At 40.4% G+C, this 22358-nt stretch overlaps 1 protein-coding gene and 1 long non-coding RNA gene across 7 annotated transcripts in view; one reads left to right on the forward strand and one right to left on the reverse strand.

Moving 5' to 3' along the window:
* Window positions 1-15402, reverse strand: part of SLC7A2 (solute carrier family 7 member 2) — a 68124-nt gene extending 52722 nt beyond the window's left edge. For 2 of the 6 annotated variants that reach the window (XM_044387542.3, XM_048226303.2), the window contains exons 1-2: window positions 15229-15380; window positions 4194-4338 (exon numbers count right to left, since the gene is read on the reverse strand). The gene's annotated coding sequence lies outside the window, so the exon portion shown is untranslated. Of the gene's footprint in view, window positions 1-4193; window positions 4339-15228 lie in introns of all 6 variants that reach the window. The other 4 variants (XM_044387545.3, XM_026508451.4, XM_048226305.2 and 1 more) reach the window with 3 other exon arrangements.
* LOC113262030 (uncharacterized) lies at window positions 15352-16999 on the forward strand. Its single transcript, XR_003318585.4, has 3 exons — window positions 15352-15552; window positions 16044-16126; window positions 16309-16999. It is a non-coding gene; the product is annotated as an uncharacterized LOC113262030 (long non-coding RNA).
* The last annotated feature ends 5359 nt before the right edge of the window (window positions 17000-22358 follow it).

Raw genomic sequence — 22358 nt, forward strand, 5'->3', positions numbered from 1 at the left:
ATACTGCCAAAAAATCTGTCATCTCAATCAACATCCTCGTCTTCACCCTCCTCAAAAACGTGGCAATCATGTAAGCGCAGTGACGAGGAAAAAAAAAAACCCGCAAGGTATGTCCTCAAAATAGTGATGACTTTGGAAAAGTGTCAAGGGGTATTACACCATTACATATCCGCTATTCAGATAAAATAAATATTGATTTGGTAAACCTTTCTCAAGTTTAAAGGTTCACCTGATGCAACAAGTCTATTTTCGGGCTAGCAACTATGATTCCTTTCTTTCCCTGTTCCCCTGTAGAGAATTTTACTTCACAACAGCACGTCCTGCCTTTCATAGCAGCTCTACCAATGTACTTGCAAAAACCAATGTCGTACAAGACCAGGAAATAAAAGCCCAATCATTGACGCTTTTGGCCCAGACAACGCCAATGCTAAACACCGGAAATATCAAGATCACACACTAACAGGAGATTTCATCTTTCTCATTTCAGCAAAATTTATCAGAGTCTCCACTGCCTTTATCCTCATTACTGTTATGCTTCCAAGACTTAGGGTCGTTGTGATTCATGAATTTGAAAAAATAGCATCTGCTGGAAGATGAGGCTTTAACTGATCATCTTCACAAGACCACATTTTTGGCTGGATGAAAGGGTAGTGAAGCTAGCCTAAGAGATGAATATAGGAACTCAGAAGCAGGGCAAAGACACTCTCCCCAGGCAAGACTGAGTTTTGTTCCCACTCAGAAGAGCTTTAAGAGGAGAGGGAGATCTGGAAAGCTTAGAAGTTTAAGTTATTCCAGAATTAGATGCAAGCAGTCGACTGCCATCCGCGGCTGCTGCCTACTGGCCAGCTTCTTGCTATGTGCGTTTTTAAGGGAAAAGATGTTTGGAATGGCTTTATATACAGTGTGTTCTGGCATATTTGCAGAGAGCTAGGATAAAAATAGGGTTTTTTTCCTGGGCTGCATTCTCATGTCACATTGACTCCTTTCACGATGTCAGGGACTCTGCTGGGTTCCTTACCAGCCACTCCTCCCAACTTTCAACCTATGTTTTAGTGCACGTGGTATTTTGAAAAGATTGCTCTCGGGTTCACCACATACCTTACTACTTTGCACTAACCGCTTTCATTCATTCGCATTACATGTCTGGACTCAGGGAATTGGGACTAAATCAGTGGGAGCCTCTGTGAGGTCAAGGAAGCTTCACGAATGTGCAGAGGGTTTTTTGCTCCCAAGCAATCCTGTAAGAGTACAGCGTGTACACCCTTGATATTTACACGTTGTTTGTGGGTTGAGATAAGCTCAGGACTTTCTTTATTGACCTATGCTATTACATAGATGTATACAAGAGGCAAGTGATCCTGAGAATAAATGGAATGTTTTAAATCTTAAAAAAACGAGGCAATATTTTAAACTTTTTGTGTGATGAAGGTAAAACACCTAATTTTATTTTTATGTATTTATTCGTTTAGTTTAGAGACAATTTGTAACTAGAAAAGCACTTTAACAGCTATTAGAATGGCTACTAAGAAAACCTAGAAAATAGTTAAGTGTTGGCTAGGATGTGGAGAAACTGGGTAATCCTTGGGCACTGTTGGTGGGAATGTAAAATGGTACAGCCACTATGGAAAACAGTATAGCAATTCTTTAAAAAAAAATTAAAAATAAAATAACCATATGATCCAGCAATTCCATTTCTGGGCCTATACTCAAAAGAATTGAAAACAGGGACTCAAAAAGATATTTGCACACCCATGTTCATACCAACATTATTCACAATAGCCAAAAGGTAGAAGCAATCTACGTACCCTTTGACAAATGAATAAACAAAATGTGGTCTAATCACACAATGGAATATTATTCAGCCTTAAAAACAGGATATTCTGACACATTACAACATGGATGAACCTTGAAGGCATTATGCTAAATGAAATAAGCCAGTCACACAAAGACAAATACTGTTTGATTCCACTTATGTGAGGTATCTACCGTAGTCAAATCCATAGAATGATGATTATCTGGGATTGAGAGGAGAGGGAAAATAAGTTGTTCAATGGGTATGGAGTTTAGTTTAAAAAAATGAAAACGTTATATAGAGATTGGTTAGACAACAATGTGAATGAACACTACTGAAATATACACTTAAAAATGGTTAAGGCAATAAATTTTATGCTATGTATATTTCAACATAATTAAAACATTATTTTGAAGAAAAAAGATTTTAAGAGTGTTGAGAAAGGCTATATATAGTTTATTCCAGAACAACCTGGGGTTCTGGTTTTTTTTTTATTTGAGTGAGAGAAAGAGAGAGAGAGAGAAGTGTGTGTGCAAGTGGGCGGGGGGAGAGAATCCCAAGCAGATTCCATGCTGAGAGTGGAGCCGGACGCAGGCTGATCTCACGACCCTGAGATCATGACCTGAGCCATAACCAAGAGTCAGATACTCAACCAACTGAGCCACCCTGGTGCCTTGGGTTCTATTTTTTTAATGTTGGATATTGGAGTGTATGTCTCTAGGGCTTAGGAAAAAAGTCATGTCATTTGTTACTCTGTTTTGGGTATAGAGATATCAGTAAGTTTGATCTAGAGTGTAAGTTCTAAAAGCTCAAAGAACATGTCCCTTTTTAAATTTGTGTCTGTGTCTAAGTAGACAGAAAAGTTCTGCACTTGGTGGGCATTCTGTAACTACTGAGTGGCCATATGTTTTAAAAAGAAAAAAAATGAAATTATAGAGCTTAAAGTTTTCTTGGGTCAAGGATTTCATTTACTTAAAGAATGCCAAATAATGTTGTGCAATTGTTGGTTCCGTATGTCCCAGTTTGTCAAGAGGTTGCCCTAGTAGGGGCTCCAAGTCTCTAAACTCTAGCTTTCAGAGTCTAAGTTGTAAACGGGAAATTTTTTTCAATGACGGGCTGCCGTTGGGCTTTGTAAAACCCCCTATTTAGTACCTTGTAGCAGCAAGTTCATATAAAATGGTGGTTACCCTTCAAAAAGCTAATTTAAAATATGTTCTTCCAAGAGATGTCTTTTAAATGTAATAATTTTTTAAAAATATACTGATTAGGGCTTTAGAGACAGATATTACTTGAATACAAACCTAATTTACTGAATTCTATCCCCTGAATAATTTCTACAATAACAGTTGTAGTAACTGGTAATAGCAGGATTTCCAAAAGCAGTAACTATGTTACTCTAATTCAAGTCATAAACTAGCTCCATTTATTTGGAAGAGCAATAACTAAAAGGGGTGACTCACAGGCAGACTTCTTGAGAAAACACATTGGCTTTTTTTTTTTTTAAAGAGCAACTACAAGGTGCTCTTCCGCACAAAGTTGAAGGGCTGCTATAAATGACGACACAGATTTTTCTTAAAAAGTTACAGAATTACCCTCCCCGTATTCACTGTTCATTTTTATGCTCTGAAAAGGTTGCCTATTACCCTGAGGTCAGCATTTAGAGTAAAGCTTGAGGGAAAGGGAGTGTAGGAAGAGAATGAGGGACAGGAGGGAAGGTAGATGCTGACACTGGTTTCCCCACATACCAGCATGCTCCCCAAAGCCTCTGCCAAGTGCACGTACCATGTTCTTCAAGGCTGACCTTATCCAAAGGAGAAAGTACAACCCACGTGCCAAGGACCGCAGACAGTTAAGGATGACACCCAGACCATGGTCTACAGAGCAGCTCAGCCTTGACAGCTGAGGCTCTGGTGAGCGCTAGGCTCAGGTGTAACTAGATAGTTTGCCCATTCACTTCCAACTAGAAGAAGAATGATAAGGGAGGAAGGGGAGGAGGAGGAAGGAGGAGGATGGAAAAGAAAAGAGGACAAGCGGATGAAGAAAAGGAGGGGGAGGACCAGGGGGAAGGAAAGAGGAGGAAGGGGAGGAAGAGAACTGAGAGGAGGACAAGAGGACCAAGAGAGGAAGGGGAGTAGGAGAAGGGAAGAAGAGTGGGAGGAGGAGGGAGAAGAGAACAAAGGGACGAAGAGGAGGAGGGGGAAAGAGGAGGAGGGAGAAGGAGGATGAAGAAGAAAAGAGGACAAGGGGACTAAGAGCAGTGGGGCAGAGGAGAAAACCTGGAGCCTGCTGTAAATGCTTCCTTGATTACAAGCGGAATTATCTTCAACAGCTACAGTGACCCCCGCCCCCCAGTACACCCCAGCTACATATCAGGGTCTCTAACATCTGAGTGGCATCATACCTGATACGGTCAGAAAAGACATCAAGAAGCTCTTGGTGGGAAATCCTAGGGAATAATAAGAATGGTCTGCTTGCTATTTTTCTTCTAGAGCAGGAAAGGAGTTTAAGGGATCTTCTGACGCTCTAAGTCCCTCTTTTCCTAAGCACTGCAATAGAGTTGGAAAAAAAATCAGCATTTACAGTGAATTAAGAGAAAATACAGATCTTTTTTCCTACAGCGATAGATATTCTCAGCACTTTGTTTTTAAATATGAAAACATCATCATTTATGTTAGCAGTTAGGAATTCTGACTTTCTGCAGATATGTCTGCACACAATCTCTAGCTCACTCTTCCATAACACCCACACCTAAGCATGATTCTGCTTGGAGTGAACTGTACAGGCGTCTTCTGAGCCTAAAATCTCATAATGTATTAAAACTAGCAGTGCTGTCTTTGATGCTTTCAAAGGCATGGAAAATCCAACTCAGGAAATAATTTCAGCGTAAGTTCTGCTGAAGCGAACACTGGAGAAAAACTACTTTCTCTGACTTAAAACACTAACCTACATACATCATTTTGTTGGGGGCAAAAAAAAAAAAAAAAGAATAAGGATTCTTGCATTCTTTTTTCACCTTTTATTTCACGCAATAGAAATGACACTTGGTTCAATAAGATGAGCACACTTCTTCCACTTCTTGAAAACAGCCTGAATTCTGATTCATGCACACAAAGTTAGAAGTGAAATTATATGGTTTAACTTTACTGGTTCCCCTGATCTAATAGGTTATGCATTAAAATTATGTGTGACGAAGTCAAGTTTTCAATTGAGCTTTCAACTACTATTGGCACCAACTGCAGCTGGTGTCTGCCTCCCCACTCGCCAAGTCACCCCCCGCGGCAGCCACATCATCCCGCCTGCGTCCCGGCACCATCACCTCCAGGTTTTGACGTCATCCAAGAGTTAAGCAACAACTACGAACGGGCTAGTGGATCAACAGAAAGTCAAACATTAGCGACTGTACCAAATAATTTCAAAATTGGGGGATTAGAGAAATGATGGGAGTCCTCGAGGCTTTAAGGTTTCAAATCCTTACAAAAATTAAATTACTATTATTCCAATGTAGTTCAATGAGATCAAAGTGCCTGCAGTTTTCAAAGTCACTGGAGCAATTTATCAATTTTGGAAGTAGTCGGGGCATGCCACATGCCTAGAGTTGGCGTTGTAGTAAGAATTAAAAAAAATACTTTAAATATTGTATAACTTTTGAAGTGGCAATGCCAGGTTTGTCCTTCCCATTTATTTTGAACTCTGTAGCAAAAAAGATCAGAATAATGTAAACATGCTATTCATTGTTCAGAAGGTTCATACAACCCATTTCAGTGAGATAAAATGCACTATCAACAGAAATTTTATGCAAAGTCTGCTCTTTTGTTTGGTTCACTGAACTAAGTGCAAACCATCTGTTACCTATGATAATCAGAAAAAGTAAAAAAAAAAAAATCAAACAGCTTTTTTTTTTCTTTCAGATAGCACACTAGCACTCCAAGCAGAACTTGCTTAAAAGCACCACTTAGAAGGTTTCAATCCTAATGACTTTAGATAGCTGAGAACCCATATTTAAAGCCATTTTATTTTCAGGTTAAGATTACATTTTTCCTTTTACTTTTTGAAAAGCAAGCCATTAAAAAAAAAAAAAGTTGTTCACATCATAAGAATGCCACCACATGAAAACATCTTATTCAAATGTTAATTTCCAAGAAATTTTAAATACTAAAAGCTAAATTGTACTTTGATTCCCATTTATAAATTTTCTACCACATGATTATGATTTGCTTTCACAGAAGCAGAATAGTCTGATATAAACCAGTGCTGTTGCTATATCGAAATCTTGAAATCAAGTCTTGACTCTGGGCCTAGCTCTCCGAACTCAGATATATTACACCTCTTAAGATCTCAATTTCTTAACCTATAAAAAGAGAGGTCTAAAATGTCATTCTCCGGAGCTTACCTCCTTGTCTTCCAAACTTGTCTAGCACCATGTTTGGCTGACATAGGCATAGTGCCAGGAGCTCAGAAACTGTCTGCAGCCAGGGAGGCTGGAGAATACTTCCAAAGCTTCACAAATTTTCAATGTATTGTTAAATTTAGGATTTGGAATACAAAACCAGCTATCACAACAGTACCTCACCATTTTTCCAGCGGTAGAACTAAATTTCTGGGATACCGAGCTTATACATGTCTTATCATCTAACAAAAAAAAAGTGATTTTGTTTTAAAGGTGAAATTGTTTCTCAGGAGAGTTTAAAACAGGCACCCGCCCAAGATATATTTTCAAAGCTCTAGTACTACAAATTTTATCAACACCCACTGTTGCTTCTCAATGGCATGCAAATGGGCCTTGTGCTCTTTTCTTGATGAATACTGCATACACAAGTCCCACTCCACCTACATGACCACGATGGCACCAACGTCATGCATTTAAAGTGGACTCTTCGCAACAAAACATTACAAACTGTAACCACTTATCAAGCAAGTTTTGTGAAAGACAAGAATTTCAGCAGAGAAATCCACTTTAAAACTCTGTTGTTAGGCACGTTATTAAACATCTGCCGGGCTGCTTTCTAGTCACTCTTGTTTTGCATGACCTCTTTAGTTCCATTAAACTGTACATTTATTACCTTCCAGAGCTTTCTATAAGAAGATCCACATCAGACTGACACTGAGCCATAAGGTTGGATTTCAAATGTCTTTCTAAAGATGCTCCAAATTTAGATAAGAGGGTGCTGACTAGTCCTATCCATTACATTTTTCTTACCATTTACGTATATATTTACAACTATTCAATTAAAGTGAACTTGGCTAAGTTTAGAATCGAACCTATTTCCTGGCGCATAGGCAGACCTAGAAATCTGTGGATCTGAGAATTTGGAAGAAAGAAAGGTGGTGATGCTGGAGATAACTGATGTCCAAAGGGCTCCTCTGATACCAGGCAACTGCTTCCATCATGGCATAAATGAGAATGGTCATTATTGTGTTACTGTTATAGCTTTTAACTGGAGCTCCCCACAGCCACACTTACCTCTGAGCCTCTTCTCAGCTCCCCCATGGAGGCCACGAGCAGCCTTCCATCAGCAAGAAGAAAGGATGTATGACCCAAGAAGGCCCCATCCTGCCCCCAAAACATCCTCTCCTAAGATACTTTTACCAGGACTTGAAATGGCATCTGGATCACAGGGTTCTCATCCTGTGGGTTCCTAAAACCCTAGGTATGAATTCAGGGCAGCTTAAACTGCCAGATACATTACAGAAAATTACTGGCGCACTTGTATTTTTCACATATATGTGTGGTTCTTCTCCCTTCCATGAAAATAAAAACATAATCAGAATGGACAAAAGAAGGAGGGGCTCCTTCTCTACCAAAAAACTTAAAGTACCATTTGTTCAAATACAGTTGATTCAAATTGTACGAAACTTGTCATGAAACCTTTCACTAAAGACAGTAAGTCAATGCAATCTTTCCTTTTCAACCTGAATCTCTTTGCTTCTCCCATTTGATTCACTTGTCCAATCTTCTAAGAGTTGGACAGTTAAATTTCAGACACTGCTCAAACAGCATGGACCTCAAGTTGTAAATATTAAGATGATTCTACTATGATTACATTAATACATTAAATGATTCTGCTACCTTCTCTTCCAGAAATGTTCATGTAAATTTGTAATATAGATTGAGCAGCCAAAGAGGAGAGGACTTGGTAGGGAAGTGACTCTGAAGACCCTCAAATTCCATAGAGATTAAACTGTGATCCACCGAACATCTCATTCACACGGCACATGCTCCCATGCCACAGAGTGGGGGCTCAATCTTTACTCCAAGCTGAAACGCACTGAAAAACTCAGCAGTGTTGTTTGTTTTAGGTGATGAACAAAGTGACCTCTCAGTAGGTTTGGGCTTGGATGACGTTTCTTATTCTTCTGTTAACTCCTTCAGATACGTCTAGGTCAATGTAACATGTCAAACCTGAGAAGTGAAATAGCAAACTCGCTTTGCTTGCTTGGACACAGCCAATGTGACTTCATTTTCTTGCATACACTGCCCTGGAAAAAAAAAGAGTAGGTTCCTAACATGGCCAAGACACTGCAGAGTGTTCATGAGCCCTCAGGATGGAGTGTCAAAGCTCACCCCTGGATCCTTCTAGGTCTCACAGAAACATCTCCTAAACAATTGCTCAAATAACAAGAGAATTAAAGAAACCCCTTAAAACTTGCTGTTGGATTCAAACGCAAATGTAAAATTATGTTGTTTAATATGGTCATCAAAAGCAGAGAAAAAGTCTACGTAGACTGGCCTGAATTTACTGGACACAGTATTTTCTCAGAGGAAGCTGGTACAAACCGTCAGTACGTTTTCATTTGGATTTTTATGGCGTTGCAAACATCTTTGTAGACTCTGAGTCCCAGGCAAAAATAGTAAGTATCCTCTGCTTCAAGAGCCCAGGAACATTACAGAAGTGAACATAAAGTGAATTTCAAGAGGAAAAAAAAGTCACTCTCTAAAGAAAGCTGCCTTTCTGAATGAAAGGGGAAAATATCATTTAATACAAATGTTCTCTATTTGAAGGAAAAACACAAGACATTTGTAAAGACTTTTATTTGCTAATTTACTTAGGAGAAATTTAAAGTATTTTTTATTCATATAGTATTTTAAAATAATAATACAATGAATATCCATTCACCATCCAACCCAAGAACTTAGAAATAATATTTATCGGTCATACGTGAACCAAGCAGTTAACGGCATGACAACAGTGTGCTACAAATGAATAATTAGGACTAATGGAATTCTGAGCACCTAAGGTCCCGTAAACAACTACCTTGTGAAGTAATTTTTACTTAGTAGAAACGGGAAGATTTGTCTAGTAAACTAAAGATGCAAATTAATTACTTGTCCTTCCCACACCTACCCCATCTCAGGAACAATCATCAGGTGTTTTTGTCTTTAATGGTATATTCACAAGAACCTTGAAGCCTGGAAGGTGAAGGTGTGGCACTCAGCTCCGTGTCCTCATGGAGACTTTCCGTGCACCACCCAAGAACTATGTCTGACAGGAACTGAAATACAGTTTGGGTTCAATACTCTCTTTAAAATTTTTTTTTTCTTCTACTAGGTCAACGGTAGGACACTGAACTACATGTGCCTTCTTCTCACAAAACATCTCTTCCCTCTCTAACGGGGGATAGACAAGTATCTCTTCAGCTATCTGCACTTTTTGTCCATCCTTTGTCCATTCCAAGCTGAAAGCAAAGGCTGTAACTACCACTAAAATGGAGACAGGGCCTGCTTTCCTGGTCTTGAGCGGGTGTTCTGTGTGAGAAGCAGTAATGGGAGGATGGATGAAGACCTCTTACGATCTTTCTATTCTTGACGAGGCTCTGTATGGGTTTTAAGCTCATTAAATTTGCATAAATGTGCCATGCTTGCCAAACGCAACAACTCAACTGTTAGAGTGAGAAATTAAAATAATCTCATATTCTTTATTTGATTGCACATTCAGAATGGCTTTATTCTTCAAGATTTCCACCTAAAATATAATCTCCTAATGTGTTTTAACTTTTCTCCTAAGAGGAGTTTGAATTTACAGTTAAACATAATTTTCTAGAGGTCTGGGGTAATAAAGGATAAGCAATTTTACCAAACTAAATATTACTGCCCTCCTAAATGCATATTTTGGTGAATAACCACTCAGCCAAACTCAAGTCCAAGTGACTCAAGTTTTACCAAAGAGCAACTAGAGGAAAAGGAAGATTGGCTTTAACAGCAATAACAGTAACTGTAATGATGATAATACCTAAACTGAATGGGCATTTAGTCTATGTCAGAAACACAACACATACTTTTTTTAAAAAGTAAAGTTTAGAATAGATTGTTATCTCTTGTCCTGATACCTTCAGCTCTCTGTGTAACTCAACTGGCAACTTTATCATTCTCTTTCCATTGTATGTTTACTTGTTAACTCCTTCACTGGGTGGTCAATGCCCAGAGAGCAGGAACCAAATTATTTATTCTTTGCTTCTCTACAGACTCTAGGTCTGGGCAGTAAATATATGCAACACATACTCATCCAAAATGGATTAACTAACCACTGTTCATGGAAAGCTCTAAATAGAGTATCTCATAAGATATTCTTAGAATCAAAATTATGAAGTCGTACTTCCCATTCCTAGGCAATCCTAATGTATCAAAACAGTATTCAGTAACTTCGATGCACACACAATTGCTGAATACTATGAATTCTGCATATGAGTTGTGGTAAATTTTGCATACTAGTTTCACAAAAATCAAATCCAGTTGTTTCCACCAAATGCATACCTTCCTTTGGAAACCAGACAGCAGGAATGGGGAGAGGGAGGGAATATAACCACACGCTTTGGGGAAATAAATACTGCATATGATACAGAGATGACTTCTCACTCCCACCACTCAAATTTTTTCAAATTCTAGAGATTGCAGTGTGATTTTTAAGAGTAAAAATTGAATTGCATTCTGAAAATCTGCCCTGAGCTCATATTGAGTGTAAAAAAATAAGGCTGACCATGCAAAGAGACCCCATTCTTCTGTAGGATTCAATACAGAGTCACTTAATTCCACTATCACTTAACTTCACTCTCTCTTATTCCACTAGTGATTATCATCGTTTACCAACATGACAGCTGGATACCCAGAGCCAAGGCAAGAAAAGACCCTAACCAACTAATCTTTATCTCTAATGATCAAAGCACCAACTCCCATAACATTTTTTGGTCTACACAGAAGTAAAATGAATAAAAAATAAGCTTTAAGGTGTACTTTCTTTCTTTTTTTGAAGAGACAAGCATTTGTTTTTAAGTAGAACAGACCCACTTATCTTAAAATCTGAGCTAAAAAAAAGTGGGGGAGGGGCAAAAGTAGAAGAATAAAATGAAAGCCTCTTAATTACAGTATCATTCAGCATCCCTTGTGACATGAAGTTCCATCCACCATGATCACTAGGCTTACTAGGAAGTAGGCTTTGACGGCATAAACAGGATTGTATTACATATAATTGTATAAAGACCTAGGGAGGCTTCCTGAAGCCAGATTGGGTTAAGGAAAGAAAAGAATTTTCCCCAGAACTGTGGGAAAAACTAGCAAGAATCAACAAGGGACATAAAAATTCTTTGCTGTGTATTGTTCACAAAATATTCCAAAAATGAATACAACATAGGGCCCTTTTTTTTTTTTAAACTCCTGAAAGAAAGGTTAAGGAATGTTCTTATATCATTTGCCTCACTGCCAAATCCCAGATTGGCTCACGTTCTGAAGAAAGGTACTAGCATGCGGCACCAAAAAAAGGATGGATTTTGTTTTTTATTTATTTTATTTTATTTTTTGAAGGGGGATGGAGAGAGACATAAAATCGAATTTATAACATCTGCAGAATGAAATAATCACATAGGACATTGTAGCCTGATGATTTCATCTTGGATGTAAGAAACCCCAAGATTTTCAACAACGTGTGTCCATACACACCCAGAAAAACAGAACCACAGCTTTCCCTGAACAGAGAGAGCCAAAGTAAAATTCTAAATAGGAACAGAAGAGACACAACCCACATATTTAAATCCTTTTAAATAAAAACCACTTTAACTCAAATGTTAAAGTCAATACTAATGGTACTTACCAAGGAGAAGCTTAACTCAGGGCAGCAAAGGCCATTCCCAGAAACATTTAAAGTTTAAGAGTCCATATGCACAAGAAAAACAGTAGTACACTGCAAACTACCACAGATTAATATATGTTTATTAAGTTGGACAAGAAAAATTAATAGATAAATCATGCTTTGATTATCTTAACTGAGCTACTGAGAACCTAGTGGGCTACTTAGAGCCTGGTGGAAATGAACCCCCAGCTGTTGGTTTGGTTTTGTCAATGTCATCTACAACATTCCCACAGCCACAAACACCACTTCTAAAACAATAGCCAAAAAGGCAAGTAAAAGAATATAGAAGAAGAATCAGGACGAATTTATTACTACCAGTAAGACAAAAATGCCAAGCGTAAGTGCTTTTGATGGTGGGCTAGTAAACAGCAACATCTCCGTATGTGAGAGAGTGTGTTCCTTACTTGGTTTCCGGTGTCCATGGTATTCAAGTCACCTGCGTACAGGTATTGTTATTTTATATAAAATTACAACAAAAAACTACTTGTAAATCCACCAATGAAGGGTTTCTCAAATGTAAAACTAATTGAAGAATCCTTCCAAAATTGCAGCTACACATTACTTTTGGTGGTCTGGTGCCTGGTACGGTAATTTTCGACAAAGGAATATACATTCAAAGACATACATAACACATTTTCTCAAATTTTTGCAATCAGTTGGCATTCACTCAACAATTAGACATACTGAGCATTTGTTATGTGCAGACATTGCATTAGGCAATAGAATGAAAAGTTATTAAAATAGAAGACAATGAAAAGAATGATTTCATTAGGTTTTTTTTAAAGTAAGGCTTTATCGGTGTGGTTTTTTTATACTCAGATTAAAGGTATAGAAATGAGTTAACCACACAGATTTTCCAAACCATTTAGATGAGTTTTATCACATAAGGGAAATTCTATAGTTAACTGAGTTTTTCAATATTCAGCTGGATGATAAAACATTCATATGAGGTACACAGTACTAAATATGTGAATATTTAGAAATATATCCAATTGAAAATGTCGCTTTTGTCCTGTCTGACATCCAGTAAGTGGTCTACAAGAAGCCAGTCCTTAAAAATCAACGTGTTCATATCATGTTTGTGGAAATAATAAAACAAATAGCAACATAGCTTGTTTTCAATATTCTGTCCTGAACGTTGGTCACCGAAGGACATCAAAATAAAACCAGCAGATGGCCCTGAACCCTTAAAAAAATACTTACATAGGTATATAGCTAGGGATATATGGAGAAGCAAGCAAAAAAAAAAAAAAAAAAAAAACCAAAAACCAAAAAACAAAACACCACAGAAGGGAAGACAGAAACTAGGCCAAACAGAGAAGTCACCAAAGGAAAACTATGGGAGAAAGCCCCTTTGAAAAAGTGGCTAAAAAGAGCAGAAATGGCCACAGATGAGGGCTCAGGTCTGGCCAGAAGAGCAAGAGAAGCGATGAGAACTTGAGCAAGGAGGCACGAGAACACAATAAAAGGTAGGCCAGGCAGAATGGAGACCAGGCACTCCCACTCTGCAAAGGTGAGCAGGTGTGTAGCAGAAAGCAAGACCTTGAAAATTCTTTGGGCACATGGGTTCAAAAAAACAAAAATATATGAGAATATAAGATGAAAAACTCCAGAGTAGTCTCAGACTTTTCAAACTCCAACAGTGACCTTGTCTCCAATCCCAGCCTCTAATTCTCTTTAGCAGACTCTAAGTCCAGTGATAATGATTAGAGACTTTGGAATCAAAAGGGCTTTGCCCACGACATGCTAAAGAGGCCAAAGATTCTACAAACTGAATCCCAGGAGATACCAGGCAGAGTTTTACTCTGGTCTCCAAGGCCATGGCACACCCTTAAAGATTAAAATGCCTTAAGGTAAATGGGTAAATGACAATCCCCGGTCTGGCACAATGTAGAAACCAAGTGAGGGTAAGGGAGAAAACTGGAAAAAAAAAATCCTAATAAACAATGTGGCCTCCCAGTGGTAACCCAGAGTAGCCAACTAGGAACGTTTTAGTGAAGGAAAAAAATTAAAAATGCTATGCTCTGCACCAAAAGACATTTCATATCAAGCTTCAGCGCAACTAAAAGAAAAAAGGATTTAATTTACAAAGAGAAAAGGCAGCTCTCAGAAAGTACACATTTAAACTATTCTTTTCCTGTACATCCCATAGAAAAAGAGCACAAACACAATTGCTTGCAATTTCCTGGGGAGGTAATTATAAATGCTTATGGGGAAAAGAGGTAACTGAAGTTTTAAGGGCTGGCTGGGGCAAGGGCGCACAATTATCAGGTCAGAGGCCACATACACACTAATTTGACATGCCAGCCTCCGCCAACATTCAGTGAGCTCTATCTGAATAAAATCTGACGATATTCCCTCATTAAAAGGATGAATGTTTCTGCACATGCGACTAGATAAACCTCATTACCAGTCCTAAGAGTCAACGAAACGCTCTTGGAGGCAGTTCTGCATAAATGCATGAAAGTCTGAATAGGTTGAACCTTTTTACTCCTGAAATCTAGGCACTGTTTCCACTTATAAAGACGTGTAGGACTCGAGCGTATTTTTAAGGATCTTTAAAAGACCATCTCTGAAGACGTTACTCCCTGGCCTGGGTATACGCGTAAATGCGTGCCGGAAAGTTCTCCGGAGGAATGGATATTCCGAGGCGATGGGCTTGGTGACTGCCTAAGCATCAAGAATGGCATTTCCAGTTCGAAGCTGAAAACTGCATGAAATAGACTTAAAAGGGTATAACCCAACTCAAACGCGTTTAAAACTGCACCCATTTACTTTCAAGTACCCCTCAAGCACACACCATGACATTTTACCTGCCCTACCAGTCCCGGTCAGGTCTAGGACGTGAAAGGCTTCCAGAGCTCCAAGCGCTGTTCTATATTTAAACCAAGAATCTCTGAAAGGCGACTTCAGGGACCCCTCAGTGTGCAGAACGGGGGCGGGGGAGAGCAGGCTTGCCCTCCAGGAGTTGGGTGCTCAGAGCCCCCGGGACAAGAGTGCCTCAAAGGCTCCCGCAGAAGTGCCCGCCGTCTCCCAGCCGCTGCGACCCGCGCAGCTACGGCGGACGCCGACGCCTTGGGGCACACGCGGCTGCACGGGGTTGGCCAGGGCGAGGCGCAGCCCTCGGGACAGTGGTCCGCGGCAGCAGCCCCCTCCCGCCGCCCCGGGCTGTCCGTCTACGAGTCGCGGCAGCGCTGCCTCCGGGCAGCTGCGCGCAGCCGGACTCGGCCGTCCGCGCCCCCTCTCGACCCTTCCCCTCCGGCCCAGGCCGCCCCTCGCCGGCGGCCCCTCCGCGTGGCCGGACACTTGGCAACTTACTGGGGCAGTGCTAGGGCCGCGCCGAGGGGGCGGTGGTGGGCGAGGGGCTGGAGCGTGTCGGGGGCCGCGGCTCCGGGAGGCTGAAGGAGCTGCCGCCGCCTCGCTGGTCCGCGCGGAGAGGAGCGCCCGGGCCGCTGCGCCGCAGAAGGCGGGCTGGGCACGTGGGCGCCCCTCTGTGTAGCCGTGCGGGGGGCGGGGCGCGGGGCAGGGCGGTGCCGCCTCCTCCCTCCCCCGCGCCGGCCGCCCCGCGTCCGGACGGCCCCGAGCGCTCTGGCCAATCCTCCGGGTAGGCGGGTAGGCGGCGTCCGGCCGCTGCGTCGCCGGGTAGGTCCGCGGCCTGGAGCGCGGGCATTCGCGGGCTTGCGCTCCCCCGGCCCTGCGGGTGGGCGCGGGACGCGCGGCCGGCTCCTGGGACGTCGGCCCTGGGAAGCGTGTTTGCGCAGTAGGGGAAACGGAATTCCTGCTTTACTTGGAGCACCCAAGCTCGGGCGTTGCCAGAGCTTTAAGTGGAGTTCTTCCAAGTGGGGTTTTGGTCCCCCGTTTACTTTTCATTCTGAGCAGAATTTGTAAATGAGAATAATAACATACCAATGATGATCAATAGAAGCTTTGTCAAATAGTACTAGTTCACCAATAAAAACCATGAAAGTTTATAAAAATGTGCAGTTGCTATTCTGAAAATTCCAGTAATGTGAATAGGTTGTCATGACAGTTTGAAGGTGGGCAATAAGAAAATGACATTTGTTATTTCCAAAAAAGCCAGAGCAAAAGTTACACAATCGAGGTTTCTCATACTGCGCTATTGTTTGCTTTAGGAGTCTCTGATAAGGCTGAAGTCACAATGTGAAACTGTTAATTTTAATCCGAAAGGAGGCAAAACATTGGCCTGAATTTAACAGTGAGTGTATACTGTTTGTTTGATAGAAAGATCTACCTTATTTTGTTTAATATTATGCTAAATATCTTTTTATTCATCTACTACTAATACTATTAATTTTGGCAAAGCGCCAGATTCATATTAATGCTTTACACATATACTTTTAATATGGTGTTCTAAATCATTCTTAACTTCTTTAACAGAATCCGATTAAAGATTTGGGACTTCACTCCAAAAAATGTTACATGTACAAAACCTCAATGACTATTTCCGGAGTTCAGCTACCTGCATGAAGCCATCAATGGACCTCACTGAAGAGCTAGAAGTCTAAAAAGTCTAAATAGCACCGTGACTGCAAGGATATTTATTATCTGTTCTAGTAAATGTCCTCAGTAATAGAGTTTTTATCAACATAAACTTAGTTTCACAGTATAAAACAGATTCCTTGTGCAACTAATCATTAATGATATAGAGGGAAATGATACATGTTGATCGTGACACCAAATTTACTCAGTCCCATAAGGGTTAGGAGGCATTGCACCAAGGGGTGAAGGAGACTCAAGACTTAAGAGACTTTGTCTAATTTCTAAGGGCGAGGGACCTGATATAAAAATTTCCACTTTTTTTTTTTAAGAAACGCAAAGTTGCTATTTTAAATTTAAGAAATCATTTCCCCATATATTTGTATCTAAATACCCTCAAGGGACAGTCTGTGATGAGGTTGCACCACAGTGATTTTGAGATAAACTAATCTATCTGACATTTAGAAACTGCCAATTTAGTCAGAATACCAATCTTTGAGTTTATCTGATAATCTGACTATCTGATGTTGGTGCTTCCTGAAGCAAGAACCCATTGTGTGCATGTGTTTGAATAATAAAAACTATTTCATCTCTAAACAAAAATGAACAAGTCCTTTCTAATAAGCACAATGTTTGATAGCTATCTTGACGCACTAGAGTCTTTGACTTATGTATTCCTTTTCCTGTTGGAAGTTATTGATTAACTGTGAATCTCACGTCTTATTTTTGGTTGTTTCTCAACTTTTAAAATGTGCTTAGATGTAGAAAGAATGGAACGTGCATAGATCTGAGTCTTGAAGATGGACTCTGAGAGCTAAGGAAACTAGAATAGATAAAAACAAAATATTTGAGCTGGATTAAGCTATATTGACTTCATGTTCATCTGCATTTCCATTGCACGGCTCTGTTCCTGCTCCTTGGAATGGAATTTGCATCCTCTTCCCAGTTGAGTCATGTTTTCACCCACCTCGGTCTACCTCACCCTGTCTGGTGTACTATGCTTTTCACTTTCATCTGTCAAGCTTCCTCCTCAGGGATGAAACAGAAAATCCAATTTAGTCATTTTCAGCAGCCGGAGTGATCTGGGTGGTTGTCTTCCAAAGATTTCAGAAACATTTGTGCATCTGAACTGTTAAGTTTTATGAAATTGCAGGGAATTTTGAGGGACTTTTGTAGCTGAATAAATTCCACACCCTTTACTCCTACACTTGCCAAATACAACCCAAAGTAAACCTCATGTCCACAAATAAGCGAGTTACTTTAACTACCAAGACCTGAGTTGATTCTTATTAGCTCTAATTTGACTCCATTATCCCGAAACTATTTCTGTGAAGACAAAGTTAAGTCCCCCCCAACCCCCCCCTTTTTTTTCCCTAACTTTGGATACTGGATACTGTGTTACCATTGAATTGTCTTGACAGGGAAAAAGGATTGGATCTGAGTTCAGGCCACTAGAGTTTCTAGGGCTTTCAGTCCACTGTTGTTCCCCATTTCCCTTTCAAAAACGTGTAAAAAATTAAAGGCAGCTTTCCACTGGACACATTCCATATTTGCCCATCCCTAAAGATAAGCAATAAAATATTGAAAAAAATGGTTGGAAAAAAATAATAAGTCCTTAAAATGATAAATTAGATCTTAAATTCATATTTTTCTGCTTGTCTTTTAATGAAGACCAAATAATGGTTTCGCAATGGTTTCTCTGGTCTGCGTTGCTCTCCCTATGAATTTCCCTGCGTCCTGTCACTTGGCTTGTTTCTGGGGTTTCTTTACATTGGCCATTAATCAAGAATCACCCAGAGCTCCACCCGTGTTGTGCTGGTCTCTGTTTCCTTCTGCCAGGATTCTTGCTGGGCCTGTATCTGCTGGAAAAAGTCAGCTTTCTCAATCCAAACATCTTCAGTCGGCCTGTTGGTCTAAGGATTGAAAACCAGGGGTTTGGAAGAGAGCTCAGCTAATATAAATCCTCTTTCTTCCTTCAGCCTTGACAAAGATTCTAATTGCTTTAGAGATGGCTTCCAGAGCCCGTCCAATGGATTTTCTCTGTTCTCATCTGCCTCAAATTCTCTCCTGCTTGCTGTCCCTTTCTGTGTTGAAATGGTCTCTCCTCTACCTTGACTTCTGTGATCTCTTCATTTTCCTCTTACCATCCTTATCACTTTTTTGTCCTGCTTGCTACTTATAGAACTCTTAAGATCAAATATTTGAATCATTCTTATCTCTATCTGCCTTCACAATCTTACGATCCTCAGGCTCAACCAATTTAATGGCATTGATCCCAAAAGCTACTTTGCCAGTCCTCATTCATCCTTGCTCCAAACTATGTCTCTGGTGAGATGAACTTGCCAGCACCTGAAATTACATGGTTGAAAACAAATCCCTCTCTTTCTTAGACTGGTCTCTCTCTCTCTCTGTCTCTGACTTCCATCTCACTATTCTGGTCCTCCAGGCTTAATACTTTTAGCTCTTGATTACTTGCTTCTCTCTTTCAGCTTTTATGTTCCATTGTTCACAAAGTTCTGCTACTCCTCCTCCATTTATTCTTTATCATGGAAACAATCCCTTCTCTTAATGTCTATGAATTCGTTTCCTTAATTTCTATCCTCATCATGTTAAGACATGCGATTGCAGTTTTCTAAAAAAAAACCTTATTGATGGTAAAATCAAACTAAACTCCTATCATGTAAGTCTCCGTCAACTGCTTTAGTGAATTTTCTCAGATTATCACTCAGACCTGTGCTGTGTAATATGGTAGCCACTAGCCACATGTGGCTTTTGAGCACTTGGTTTGTGACTACACCAAATTGAGATGTGCTGAAGAGTAAAATAACACACTGAATTTCAAAGACGTAGTACAATCAAAATCATGTAAAAATGTCTCATTAATAGTTTTTCCATGTTGATTACACGTTGAAATAATGTTTGGGATACAGTGGGCCAAGTAATATATATTATTAGAATGATTTTCACCTGTTTCTTTTGACTTCTTTTCAATATGACTCTAGAAAATTTTAAATTACAAATGTGGCTCACATATTTCTGTTGGACAGTGTGGCTTTAGACAATCAAGAAGCCAATTCTGGGCTAGACACTATGCAAGAAATCAGAGGCAATTTTTAAAAAGGTAAGAATAATCTGGACAGCCCATTCTTCACAACCCAGCTGGCGAGACAAGACATTGAGAGTCATGGATTGACACAACCAGAAGGCAAACACTGAATGACTGAAAAAGAGTCCCCCTGTGGGAGCTTAAAGGAGTGAATGGTCAGAGATACCTTTTCTGAAGAAGTGGAATTTCAGAAGATGGTTGCAGGATAAATAGTATTTCTTTTCCTCAGCATAGAAGTAAGAGAATGGCATTCTGGAATAGAAGAGGAGGAAAGCACAGAGTGGGCCTGGGGTAAGATGTGTAGACCGATTCTTCTGGAATGAGTGCTGTATCCTGAAGGGACTTGGGTCCACATACTCTCCTGTACGTTGATGCACTCAATCACCTCCAGAATGACCTCCTGCCTGCTTTTCATGAATCTCTGTCCTTTCTTCCAGACTTTACCATACTCAAGACCTGAAGCTGGAAAATAAAGGTACATGCATGTTGCCAGTCAGATCTTTGCCTTGTTTCTGACCAAGCTTCCAGAAAGTGTGCTTCAAATGTACTCTTCTGGACAATGGCACAGCACGGTGTTTTCACTGAGGAAACATTCTCCTCAACCAGGTAATCCTTTGCATGGAGAGTCCAAGTCGTGTAAAGAACAGAACTCAGTGTTTATTCAAATTGCCACCTACCTAGGTTGACCAACCATTCTGACTTGCCTGGGACTCTCCCCATTTCAGCACTAAAAGTCCAATTCTCAGGAAACGGTTCAGTTCCAGGGAATTGGAGATGGTTCGTCCACCTCACTTACTCTGCCATATTCCAGTCTCTAACTTTGTTTCTCATTTCTAGTTACCGGCCTCCTGCTAATTTGCTTTCTCTGGCCGCAGCAGCGCTGACTTGACAACATTTTCTCTTAGCCTTGGTTTTGTGATTTCCAGGTTGGGGCGGAAGGTCACAATTCTTCATATTAAATTCACCTTCCATTTTAAAATCATGTCACTGCATACTGTAAGGAAGAAAGGTGTTATGCGCTCAATCAAACCCAGGAGGGATACCTCAGTTCCAACTCCGTCAGTTCCCTGTCCTCCTGGGATCTCTTCCTGGCACCTTTGAAGCCATGCTTCTCTAGTAAGCCCTATTCTTGTTTTCAAGGGCTGTTAGCTAAGGGGCAGCATCCAAATGAAGTGAAAACCCCTAGATAAGAAATTCAGAGAAGTAGGTTCAATCCCAGGTTGTGGCAGCAAAAGGGTTACATGGTTAAGAAGCCTCCAACTCCCAAAGGAGTAAAGGATAGGTGGTCGGTTTGAACTTTTAGGGTACTGAACTGAAACCTTTTGAATCATACTACCCATGTCACGGGCTCATAAAACGAGCTCATTAGAATCACCAAAGTTCTAGCATCGGTCTGAAAAAATATCTAAATTCCAATTTCCACTTAGCAACAACTTCTTGCACTGGGCTGTGAATTCCAAGTTGCAAAACGTCTCAAAATATTCATGTGGAAAATGTTACCGTCTAGCACCTTCCAGGGCTTCCTGGTAGCCTTGTCAAATTTTAATTCTTTGAGATCAAACAATGAAAAGTAAATGAACCTCTGGTGGTGGAGGCAAGGAAGGAAGACAGATAGTTGGTTCCTTGCAAAGCTTGGCTTTGATGTCTTTACCTGTCTGGCTTTGATTCACAAGATCCAGCCCCTAAAAAGCTCCATGCTTTGGTAATGTGTCCTAAGACCTCAGGGGCTGCATGCCTCAGAGAGGATATTTTAAAAGTTCCCACCTGTTTTACTTTTGTATTTGGGTTGGCATGAATTGATGCCTCTTGGCTAATTAAGTAGTCTTTTTTCTCCCTTCTGTGTCCTAGACAAGCAGGCGGAGTCTGTTTTAATGATGAGCAGTCTGGTCCACCACACTCTTCATAACAAGTCAATGCTGGCTTACTCAGGCAGGGGGAGAACACCTGGCATTCTTCCTTAATTATACAGAAGAGTCGGAGCTGCTGGCTCTCAGGTGGCTTGTCCCCTAATCTCCACCATCAAATCAGACCCCACTGTTCAGGGCAACTGTGCATTTCCTCCAGAGACTTAAGAGGAAACCTGCCCTTTTGTGCTTTTGCATGGAGCCAGAGCCTCTTATAGGCAGGCTGAAACTGAGTAGGATCCTGACGTAATCTGGAGGGCCTGCCAGTTCTGCTTAGGTTAATTTTGATCTTTCCCCAAATTTCATTCTGTGGAAAAGATCATGAAATAAAAATATACAATTGCAGGGGTGCCTGGGTGGCTCAGTTGTTAAGCGTCTGCCTTCGGCTCAGGGCGTAATCCCAGGGCCTTGGGATTGAGCCCCATATCAGCTCCTCCACTGGGAGCCTGCCTCTTACTCTCCCACTCCCCCTGCTTGTGTTCCCTCTCTCACTGGCTGTCTCTCTCTCTGTCAAATAAATAAATGAAATCTTTATAAATAAATAAATAAATAAATAAATAAATAAATAAATAAAATAAAAAATAAAAAGGTCAGTCCAATTCTACCAATTATCTTTAAAAAAATTACAATTGCATACAAGTGTACAGTAAAAAGCACAAATTAATCCTGCTGGTTGCTGACTCAACTAAATGCATGATTTTGAGCAAAAAGTTCTCAATTGCATTTTTTGTTTTTTTTTGGTTTCTTTTTTCTGTGCAATGGGGATAATAATACTTTAACGTCTTCAAAAGATTATGAGGAGACATACCGGTGAGAAAAAATACTGTGAACAAGTTAAGTCAGTAAGGTTTTAGACTTTTTTTTTTTTAAGATTTTATTTATTTATTTGACAGAGAGGCAGCCAGCGAGAGAGGGAACACAAGCAGGGGGAGTGGGAGAGG

This window comes from Ursus arctos, unplaced genomic scaffold (genome assembly GCF_023065955.2).
Source record: "Ursus arctos isolate Adak ecotype North America unplaced genomic scaffold, UrsArc2.0 scaffold_27, whole genome shotgun sequence".
In the NCBI taxonomy this organism is placed as follows: Eukaryota; Metazoa; Chordata; class Mammalia; order Carnivora; family Ursidae; genus Ursus; species Ursus arctos.